Here is a 12,180-nt window from a genome sequence, read left to right on the forward strand (position 1 = left end):
CAACACACAATAAATTTTATTCTTGCTTTCTTTATTTGTCCAATATGTTGAAGTGTACATAATCAAAGAGTGAGAGCCGTGTACATCTAACATGTCATAATCTTTTCGGCCTTTCTCAAAGATAACCAGACCAACTTGGGCCCTTTGAACTTTTAGAAAAAATATTATTAAGCCTAAAGGGTCCACTGAACAACGGGCCATGGCCCAATCCAATAAAAATGATAACAAAAACTCCATTCTCATTTATATTTGAGAAATGATATTTACAATTATGAGTTGTACAAGTATTGTATATTCTTTTTAAAATAAGTGAGTAAATACGAGATCTATATAAAAAAATTAATTTTTAATAATAAACTATTTTCTAAAAAGAATACGCGATACTTGCACAATACATAACTATATCCTATTACTCCTATGATATTTTGCGTGCCCCGAGCCTATCACCATCACCACCCAAACATTACTTACTGCCATGCAAAGAAGATATGATTTGCCAAAACTGAAGACGGATTTTTCGTCCCTGCTATTACAGCCACGCTTTTTCTGGGTACAGAATTTAACGAGAGATCTTGAGCCCATCCCCACTCTTTGATTGTTTCATTCCGCTTAGGTCTCTCAATTTCCTGTCGAAATTTCAGACAATTTGGTCAGTACTTCGATCCTTTCTCCTTTTCTTGGTATATTGCCTTAGAAAAATTACTGGTAATCCCAAATTATTATGTGAATATGTCGTCAAGTTTCATCTAATTTAACCAAGTTGTAGCAGACTGAGTACTCTTTCAGCTTGGTGTTGTACATTTGATCTTTCGATAAATTAAAGCATGTGCTTAACTTTGTAAGAAATTAAGTAGGCGTGAAGGTGATTCTCTATATTCTAACCTCTGCATCCATCATGTGCTTCTAGAACTTGATCACCTAAAGGAACTTGAAACGAAGGAGAAAAGAAGCAAGCGAGATATCTAAAAGAAAATGAGAAGTACTAGACTGTTATTACCATAAAGAGATCCCACAAAAATAAATTCACATATAATTTCATATAATACGTTAAAATTACTTTATAATAAAAATAACTTTATAATATAACATTTCATATCAAACCACGTTAGTTTGTAGATTCACTTTTGTTGAATCTCTTCGTTGTTAAATCATTTCTCAAAAGAAATTAAAGTATGTCATCTTAAATAAATTAATCCAACTTTCTATTTTTCTATGAAGTTTTTACACAACAACTCAGCTTTAGGTGGAAATCGAGTAGCCTGTGCTTTGAAAAATATCATGTAGTGGCCAGTACGTAATTGCCAAATCAAGTTAGCCGAAGATCAAGTTGCCACGTTATTATAACTAGTTAGAAGTTTATAGCAAACAAGGAATTGCTCCTGTCTGACGTTGCTGCAAAACGAAGCAATTCCGCGAGTGCACCATCTCAAGTACCATTAATGCCATTAAAAAACATAGAGATGTCTCAGTAAACATCGAGGCTGCCAGGTGGAATGTATAACTTAACATCATTCGAAGATGGAGGAGGCACTTTATTATTATTTTTAGAAATAAACCTTCATTTATGACAGAAATATCGAGCTTAATTACAAGAGAGTACTGAATTATTATAACTAAAAAAATTAGTTTCATTGCAAATGCTTCCAAATTGCTCAAACTTCTTCATCGGTGCATAGAATTTAAAATTAATGTGTGACTTTAAATTAATGTGTGACTTGTCCTAAAAAAGGGATATGGGCCAGACTCGCCTCAACGAGAGTTTAAATTCTATTAAATATTATATTGTTTCAAATCATTACTTATCTCAAAATTTAGAAATATAAAAAAAATTCTAAATTTAATTATTTATATATTCTATTCTTATTACTTACATTTCTTACTCAATTTTTCAAATGTTATAAATATCAAGAAATTACATAAAAATAAATTTATAAATAATTAATATAATTTCTTAAAATTCATTATATAACGAATTTTATGATAAAAATTATTTTATAAATTATTTTATTATAATCTCTAATTATAAATTTTATTTTACTTCCTAACACATCAAATTATAAATTTATTTTATTATAATCTCTAATTATTTGTAGTTAAAAGTATTTTACTCTTGTTTTATGCTCATCTTGGGCATCATCAGACCAATGCCCTACAGTAATTCAATTACTCACTGCAATTTAATTCCAATAATTTTCGCAGGTACCCTTCTGATCAGCATAGGCCAACCATTAATGGGGATCTATAAAAATTGCTGGTGGCATTTTAATAATGAGTAATGCTACATTGCTACATACAGTCGTAAAATTATAAACGTCACACAATCACTTTAAAAAAAATAAAATTCACAATTAAAAAATTAATTTTTTTCAGATAAATCTCATTAATTTCTTTTTTTCAAAACAACTACACATCACTTGCACAACCACACTGTAAATATCATTTTTGATTAATAATTGATCAAAGAGACATAATTGTAAGTTGTAACTGGGAAATTTATGCAGTAGTGGTCAGATTATGTTCCATTCACTTGGGAACTCGTACGTTAATCCACAGCACAAAATCCGTGAGTCATTGTAGAGTGGAATCAGTGGACACAGCTAGCTTTGTTTTTGTTTTTGTTTTTCTTTCCTTCCCACCAAAACCCTAATGCAAAAGGTCTCGCATTCAAGTTCCACAGCAATTCTTAAAAGTTATATAGAACTTTTTGAGGTTGTTTTAGAAGCAAATCTTTTCAAAAACCTCGAAATAAGTCGGGGTTCCTGTTCAAGCACATTACCATGTGAGGATAAAGATACAATCATAATATCAGAAGGTTCAATGATCTATTACAAGTGATTGCTTTCTCTGTCCCCAAACAGTAATGATAACATGTACCCTAAAGTTAGGTCAGGCTTCTCAAATCTCAACGCTTTGCAACAAGGCCCAGAGCAGACGATCCGGTACGTTGCATCTGAAACAGGGAATAGACGGAAATCTAACATTGAAACTAATGATCAACGTAAAATACAGCTGATCTTTTAGTTCTTTAATGGAACAAATGAAAACTCGGGAATAAAAATAATCATCCAGAGAGCCAAATGGTTTGAAATTACACCAGATTTGCTCTGCACAGGCAATAATGATGCTGATGAACAAGATAATGTAGAAATGAAAGTGAAAGGACTGCATGCGTTCTGAACGGAGTTGGAAAGGAGCAAATATCTACAGTTGCCTGATACCCACCAGTCAAAAGCCTGCAAAACTTTCAGTCAAACATGAAACCCTAGCTCAGCTTCAATTATTTGAAACGCTCTCACCTAGGGTTTCAAACTGACGCTTAATAAATACTAGCTAAAAGAACAGAAAAAGTATATTAGACTTCAATAAGTTCCAAAGTTTTGATAAAGAGAAATTTAAGCAGGAATTTAAATCCAGGCACAACGAGTTAGGATCATCTTCTGGAGGAAACTTCAGATTACTCTTGATGGTAAACCTGAAATATTAGGAAACCAAAAGAAGTCAGGATCAATAGCCATGTAAAAAACAAGTCATTCCAAATCTCAAAGAATAATTGACCAAAAAATACCAGCAACAGTTAGAAGTATGAGAAATGAGATCCAGCAGCAAATTGGCACGCATGCAGACTAGATTCAAGTAAAGTAATTAAGGAGCGGTGGTTGGGTATGATCAAGTGGATAGAAGGACCAGATCATTTCTGTTGCCATATGTTCCAATTCCCTAAAATTATACCCAGAACAAGTGCATATATGGTACTAATGAAACCAGCTTTTTCCCAACATAAATAATCACAGATGTAACTCATAATCGTGATACAGAAGATACACATCGATCCATCCAGAGTAACCCATCTTAATTATATGCAGGTCCCAGAATTTATATTTAAAAGACTTCAAAAAATATGAGTATGACAGTATGAGGAGTGAGAACGACCATCAAACAATTAAATTAACCCATCCCAGCAACACGAAGCTGGAAGAAAACGAACATATATAGCTATTTAAAAAACACAAATAAAAAAAATAAAAATAAAAACCAAGTTTCTGTCTTTAAGAATAAGCATATAGTGTTGAGCATAATAAAATAGAAAATAAAGTATTATATAGACCCAGATTTCAAATATCCGATCAATATCCTCGATCGGAGCCGATCGAGACCACTGATCATCGGAGCAGCTAGCAATCGCTATACACCAGAGAAAGTAAGAAGAACCCGTGCAACTCAGGATAGATAGCACCAGTACTGATCACACCCTAACATGATGATCATCGTTAGAGTACTACATGGCTGGTGCTATCCCTCCTGAGCTTTACAGATTCTCCTGTACTGATAATTTACAGTATGAATCAGAATCTAGACGAAGAAAAGCCTATACAAAGCTATAGAAAAAAAATGCTAAGCTAAGTTCTTTGCCTCACAAGGTGTGCAATGAACGAAGAGGGCTAGGATCGAGCTATATTTATAAGGGGGACGGGACGTAGGACATGAGTGACTTTTTGGAACTTGGCACAACTTGGATCAAGACCTTAAGACCAAGTAAAATTGGATGGTTTGGTGAAGGGCGGGCCGCGGTTTATTTACTTTTATTTTTTCCATTTAATTGTTTTTTCCTTGTCATTTTTGTTTCATCTATAATTCTTTAATATGAATTAAGTTGCCTTACTTTATACGCTGCCGACTACGATATTCGTTCCCCATCTTGGGATACGGCTAGGCAGAGGAGGGATTCAATGGACCAAGTTTATTTATACATGACACGATTTTCCTTAATTTTCTCCACTTTTGCAGCTTTGCCGGAGGGAAATCCTGATTTTCTAAATTATTTTTTGACTGAAAAGGGACAACTAGTGGAATTAGTTATTTCAAATTATTTTGTTTTACAGATTAATCATTCATTGTTATGTTATAAAATATTATCATTCTCTTGTGACTAAATTCCTCATTCTCAAAATATTTTAGTTGTTGCCAGCAAGGCTATAAATTTTTTTTATTAAAATAAGGAGTTAGACAACAACAAAAATTAAAACCATTTAAATTTTTTGAGATAAAATTCATGTTTTCTTGACTTTTCATGGCCCACGTGTTGTTAATATAATAAAAAGTTTTATAGTTACAAAAAATTCTATAAAATAAATTTATAAATTGATAAAATTTTAAATGATATAGATTTAATTTATATTAAAAATAATTTTATGATCTACCGTATTATATTTAATTATGTCAATTTATAAATTTAGTAAAATGTATAAGTAATTGAAGCATTTATCCAATATAATTGAAAACAACGTTTCTTTTAGAGCTCATTTAGATGTTGAGATAAGATAAAATAGTTATAAATGAAAGTTAAAAGTTAAATAAATTAATGTTAGAATTTTAGTTTTAAATACTATTATTGTTTTAAAATTTTAAAAAATTAAATTATTTATTATATTTTATATAAAAAATATTAAAAATTAATATAATTATATAAGATAAAATAAATCATTCTCTAAATCCAAACGAGTTCATATTGAGAGTAACTAATGCACTTTTGAGTTTTTTTTCTTTTTCCATCCTCCAATTTGAAGATTGATGTATCCCTTTCGTCCTTCTTTAGAATGTGCCAAATATTGACAAGCTATTAATAACGAAATGGCAGTGTCAAGTGATGTGTTGATGTAGGGGAAGATAGCCAGTACTACATATTCATTGTTATTTAATGTCATCTGCATTGAAATGTTGACACATGAGCAATGATGAGAGAAACTCTTACAAAAGGGATAGAGTCTTCAGTCTAGAACCTGAGTGTACTAGAACTATGAGCTGTAATTCAAAAATTCAATTACGATTGTACTTATATGTCGTGATTTTTTTATCTTTATCGAATATATAATGTATAAATAATGAGTACAATAATTAATTTAATTTAATAAAAATAAAATAAAAAAATAAAAAATTAAGTATGATGTGATTTAATGTGTATAAGGGTTCGCTATAAGTATAAAAGAGAAATTATTCATCATCCCTATATGATTTTTTTTTTACTTTTTCTTTAATAATTATGTGATATATTAATGATAAATAAAAAAATTCTTTTAGTATGGTGAGAATAAAATAAAAATAAAATTTTATGTGGTGGTATGGGAAAGAGAAGTCAAAGCTCATAATTATAAACATAATAAGACAGAGGAATGCTACTCAACCGTCTAAACCATACAACAACTTTGTTTTATTTTTTTTTTAATTTTATTTTTATTAAATTAATTAAATTTTTTTACTCATCATCTCAATAATACATATTTTTTTAAAAAATCAAAATAAATTATACGTTAAGTTATAAAATTATTTTTATTATAAAATAAATCTATGAATTCATTTCATTTGATTATATTTTAACCAAATACTTTGGTACATTAGATGTATTTCTTCTTATCTATTAATAATATAAAAATAATTATACACATATAATAATTTATAAATATTTACTTATAATTAAAAATCTAAATTCCTTTTATGAAACGATACTATTATATTAATTGATTGTGAAATAGATTTCATAAAGTAATAATTATACGAATATTACTATTTATTTGATTGAAAAAGCTAATATTATCAACTTCTAGCTCGTGGCATATTTATCTATGGCCCAGTTCATCGCATGATTAATAATTCTGTTCAATTTTCTCTGTGCTTGTGTATATTTGACAAAGCATATCATATAATAATATAAAATAACGATGTAATCTGATAAGAAAAAGAGGCGCATGAAGATCCTTAATTATCAAGAGGCCTGGTGGGTCAACTATCATCACAAATGGTCAATCCAACATCTTCACCATCCCAACATTATTTGCGGGTTACACTATTGGAGTTGTATTTGTCAAAAGTAATTATGATTATGAGTTTAATAATCACGATTACAGTCGGCATCATATACAAACCATGTTATTAGTCCCCTTAATTAGTTTACACTCTCAACATTTATCATTACAAAATATTTAAGCTTAAACAATCTTCAGCATTAATTACTCTATTAATCTAAAGGGTAGTGCTACTCTCGTCGCTAGGAGATTCTGTCAGTTGTTTATAAATTTTTTTTACATGTATTTTTTTAACACATTTAAATATTTTTAAAAAATTTATAGTATTATTAAAATATATTTATTCAATTATTAATTAAATTTAAAAAAAAAATGATAACCACTAGCAGTATGAGTGCATTTTCCTAGTCTAAAATTTACTATCAATGGGTGAAGTGTATATATATAAGTATTACTGTCGTAAAGATTTATTGAAAATAAATTCATAAATTGATATAATTTTATAAAATATGTTAAATTTAATTTATAATAAAAATAAAGAAAAGTGATTTAACTCGTGTACTATTACTTTTACCACTTGAGCGAGTTATAGATAGAGATTGAAGATACATCATACATCACGATCAGCGAAGCAGGTTTGCACGGCAAGACATCACGATATTAGACCCTGCTCAAACAAAAGTTATGGTATTACCTGTTGACGACGTGATACTGCCTCGAGCAATTGCTGGGTGAAAAATATAATTGTAAATATAATTATGTATTAATTTATGTATTAATTTAATGTGATTAATTAAAATATAAATTTTATTAAAAATAGTATTAATTTAAATTTTAAATATAAATAAATCAGTATTGATACGCAGATTAATATAAAATTTTATTTGTATGTAACAAAACTCATTACTGGATGATAGATAATTCACTTCACGAGATGCGTACTAGACTTCTTGACTGCCTGGTTTCGATTTTTTTTTTTTTTAAATCATAGTGATCTTATTTTAATTTTTATTTGAGTCTTATTATATTATGCTTGCAATATTATTTCATAAACATATAAACTTTTAGTGAAGAAAATCTTATGCAAGTGAGATTGATTTTTTTCCTTTCATTTATGCACAAACTAACTATCTTTATATTTAGGGTATGGTTACTGTGCTGCCCAGTTCTTACTATTAAATTAGGTCTTTTTTTTAATATTTTTTATATATTTAAAATTTTTAAAAATAAAAAATATATCAATATATTTTCTTAATTATTAAATAAAAAAATTATCGATATATTTAAATAGTATCGCAAGGTGGCATAGGAGCTTTATGTTTATATTTATAATAATAATGTTACATACATTTATAGAATATACAAACATTACACAATCACTTTAAAAATATAAGTCTCATATTAATTTATTTTTTTAAAAAAATTATATAATATTTATATAATTACAAGTATAAATATCATTTACCTAATTTATCTATTTATAATAACAAGGGGGAAATTGGGGAAGTGGGAATGCAACGTTTCGGTTTACTTTTTCATATATATTCTTTTCCTTTCGTTGTCTATGATTTGATGTGAGAAAGGTTACGTGGGTGCCCAGTTGTGCGGAATTTGCATCCACCTTTTGAAACACCAAAGGTTTTTTTATTAGTTTTTAGAGTACTTGATCCATGGTACAGAAAAACAAGAATATTATCATTTATTATAAATTAATATAATCTCTAATATAAGAAAAATGTCTTAATAAAAACAAATTTTATAAAAAGAAATTTATAAATTGAAATAATTTGATAGAATATATTAAATTATAAAATAGATATAATAAATTACATTAATTTATAAATTTATTTTTATTAAATCTCTATATAACTTTAAGGTCTCATTTGAGACTTTGATTGAATTGAAATTAACTCAACTTAATTCAATCTAATTTTAATCTAAGATTAACATCTAAACATTCAAAAAATTATTAAATTTATCTAAACTCAAAACCTTTCTATATGTAGAACCTATAATTTTTTTCAATTCAACATTTTTTTAGATATAGAATTTATAATTTTTTCAACTTCTCATAAATATATTTAAATTTATTTTAACATTTAAATATATTTAAACTCATTTTAGATAGATCTCATAAAATTTATTTTATCATCTTAATTTATTATTATTCATAAAAAAATCAATTTAACTCAACGTTCAAACAGAACGGTACTATGAAATGTAAATATCATTCATTATAAACCATAGTTGTTTGGGATGGCAATAAATAATAATTAATAAACAATATTTCAGCAAACATCTAATCTGATGATTCATGAAGTTTCTTGTCTTATAATTCATAGTATTAAGATATATAATATTTAAAGTTAATCCTGAAAAGAATGATGATAGTATAGAACCAGAAGCATCAATGCATATATAGAATAAGAAAAATGATATTTATAGTTATGATTGTGTAAGTATTGTGTAATCTCTTTAAAAAAAACTAATATAAGATCTACATAAAAAATTAATTTTTTAATTATAGATCATATTTTTTTCAAAATGATTACGTAACGTCTACACATTTTAGAGCACTCTCAATAATTTTTGTAAAATATATTTTCCTTCAAAATATAAAGGTATGTTCTTAAAATGCTACGCTATTAGATTTTGTATTTTAAAAATATTATGCATTTTGTTACAGTGATCTCTCTACATGTAGATGATCCTATTCATTAAATGTAAATATTTTTAATTATTTTCTTTCCTCCTCTTGTGATTTCTCATTTCCTCTTTATGTGTAGATATTTTTAAAAATATTTGAAATGAATATAAAAGAATAAAAAATATTATATTTAAATGATATGAAAATAAATAAATAAATTAATGTATGGTATATTATAAAAGTTAATATATAAAATAAAAATAAATAAATTTTAATGATATATTTAAAAAAATAAGATAGAGAATTTAACATATGGTAATAAAGTTTCAATTATGATATATATTATATTCAAGTCAAAACCGAAAGCAAAATAAAAAGAAAAATATAGTTGCAAGCATAATTGTGCACTAATCTATGTATCAATATGATGTGATTGGTTAAAAAATAAATTTTATTAAAAATAATATTAATTTAAATTTTAAATATGAATAAATCAATATTAATATATAGATTAATGCGCGACTGTATTTATAAATAATAAAATTTAAATAAAATGAGAAGAGGGTGCGTGATAGGACGGTGCACCAGCTCTTCCAGTAATTTCTTTTATTTATTTATTTATTTTTCCTTTCTTTCTTTTTTTTTTTTTTTTTTTTAAATCCTGAATGGCGGCGAGTTCCCGTGAAAATCGGGTTCAATTGTATATCTTATGAATCGACGTCAAAACGTTACTAATTTTTAAATTAAATATAATTACTAAAAAATTATATATAATTGAACTGTTTTATGCAAGAGATTTTAATTCTTTAAGAAGTAATATTTTTGGCTTTTCTTTTTAATTATCAACTCTTTTAATACACAAGTCAAAATATTTTTATTTTTTCTATACTTCTTTTTCACATATTACTTTGCATCTTTTATTACAAAGTGAATACACGTTTAAAGTAAGAGAGAATAAGCAGAAAATATCAAAAATTAAATTAACAGTGAGATACATAGAAAGTCTATCTTTTAAAGAATTACTTCTATATATCTCCAACTGAGTTTAAATAATTAATTTGAAAACAATATCTTTGAATGAGTTTGTGTTCAAAAAGGTATAATTTCAAAAAATGATATTTGTAATTTATAAGTCTCGGACATTATTTTTAAAAAAGATAAATAAATATAAGATTTACATTAAAAAAATTAAATTTTAAAAATTAATTCTTACTCTTTTTCAAATTAACTACAAGAATTTACAAATAAGTATATCTCACCTTCCTTTTTTGGATAGGGCTACTCTGTCACCTCATCCTTATTGTTGGGCGTGACCGCCTACTGTAAATATTTTTTTTAATTTTTTTCATATTTTTTTAATCATTTTTTAATCACTAAATAAAAAAAATACACTAATACATTTAAAATTATTTCTTTAATTATTAAGTAAAAAGAAAACGGTACACTATAGTGGTACAATAGGGCGATACAGTAACTTTTTCCTTACTTTTTTTAAAAGAATTTGTTCATTCATATTAGAATTCCTTGAAGATAGATAGAAAGTCTACCGGGATTTGTCCCCTCAACATCATAATCATAGATATTTGAATCAATCATGATCTTCCTTGCGCCAAGTTTGTAGGCCCACAACTTGCTAATTAATCCCTCCGTTGTTGATCGATATTCGATATTGGTTCTACGTACATTAATAGAACTAATTGGAGATCAAGGGCATGATATATTATTTCTTATGTTGTTATTTTAGACAAGGGTTTAAATATTAAGCTCGTTAAACAAACAAATTCGTGTGTAGTTATTTCTTATGAATTAATTATCATCATGTTCATAATTCTTCCATTTTATTCATAGTGAACGGTAATTATTCTAAAATGTATGAAAATCGTCACTTGTTTTAAAATTTTAAATTTATTGAAAGAGGTTTATTTAATTATTTATATTTATTTTAACGTTGAGCTATAGGCCATAACATTATTTAATATACAAGGCATAATACGCGAAATATTTATTAATGAAATGAAGTACATAATCAAGATTTGAAGGCAAGATTTCTATCATGTAAAATTATTAGTTATCTACAAAAATCAAGTTTAAAAAAATAGATATTTAATTATTGATATTTATTTTATCATAATTTCTTGCTTTGTTATGTAAATAAGATGATATTAAAGTAGAATAACATATTTTTTAGATATAATTTTTTAATTTTAATTTTATTTTAAGATCAGAAAAGTTAAATTATTTATTGTATTTTTTAAAATAGTTTAAAAATTATAATAATAAAATAAAATAAAATAAGATTAGATTAAATTAGATTAGATTAGATTAGGTGAGATATTTGTATATCGAAACAAGCCCTCGGAGCACAGAAATTGTAACGGCAGACCCCATATCTGTGAACAACTTGCTTAGAAAAAAAAGAAAAGAAAAGAAATATAGTTCACGTATCTGTGAAACGATTAGGTCAAGTCGAAGGGAACGTCTAATTTCGTTCACCCAACTCCCCTTTTTAAGTTACGTTCAGACCCCATTTCTCAAAGCCGATAAATACGATGCAATGATGCGTGGAAGAACAGGAAAAGTAGTACCATTGCATTGGGCTCTGGTCATTCTCTGCCACCATTTTCTCTGACTCAGAGGGGACACCTCGGCACTTGTACCACCACAGTACAGCAAGAGAACTAGCTTAGCTACTTTCTTAGACCCCTCTCAACCTTTTTCTTTCTTCAGTACAACTTT

General features: G+C 27.1%; 1 long non-coding RNA gene across 1 annotated transcript; it reads right to left on the bottom strand.

Annotated features, from left to right (window-relative positions):
- Positions 1-2,669: 2,669 nt before the first annotated feature.
- Positions 2,670-4,487, bottom strand: LOC122294010. Its single transcript, XR_006237440.1, has 2 exons — positions 3,095-4,487; positions 2,670-2,950 (listed from the first exon to the last, which is right to left on the bottom strand). It is a non-coding gene; the product is annotated as an uncharacterized LOC122294010 (long non-coding RNA).
- Positions 4,488-12,180: the final 7,693 nt, after the last annotated feature.

The sequence above is a fragment of the Carya illinoinensis genome, chromosome 14 (assembly GCF_018687715.1).
Source record: "Carya illinoinensis cultivar Pawnee chromosome 14, C.illinoinensisPawnee_v1, whole genome shotgun sequence".
Classification (NCBI taxonomy): domain Eukaryota; kingdom Viridiplantae; phylum Streptophyta; class Magnoliopsida; order Fagales; family Juglandaceae; genus Carya; species Carya illinoinensis.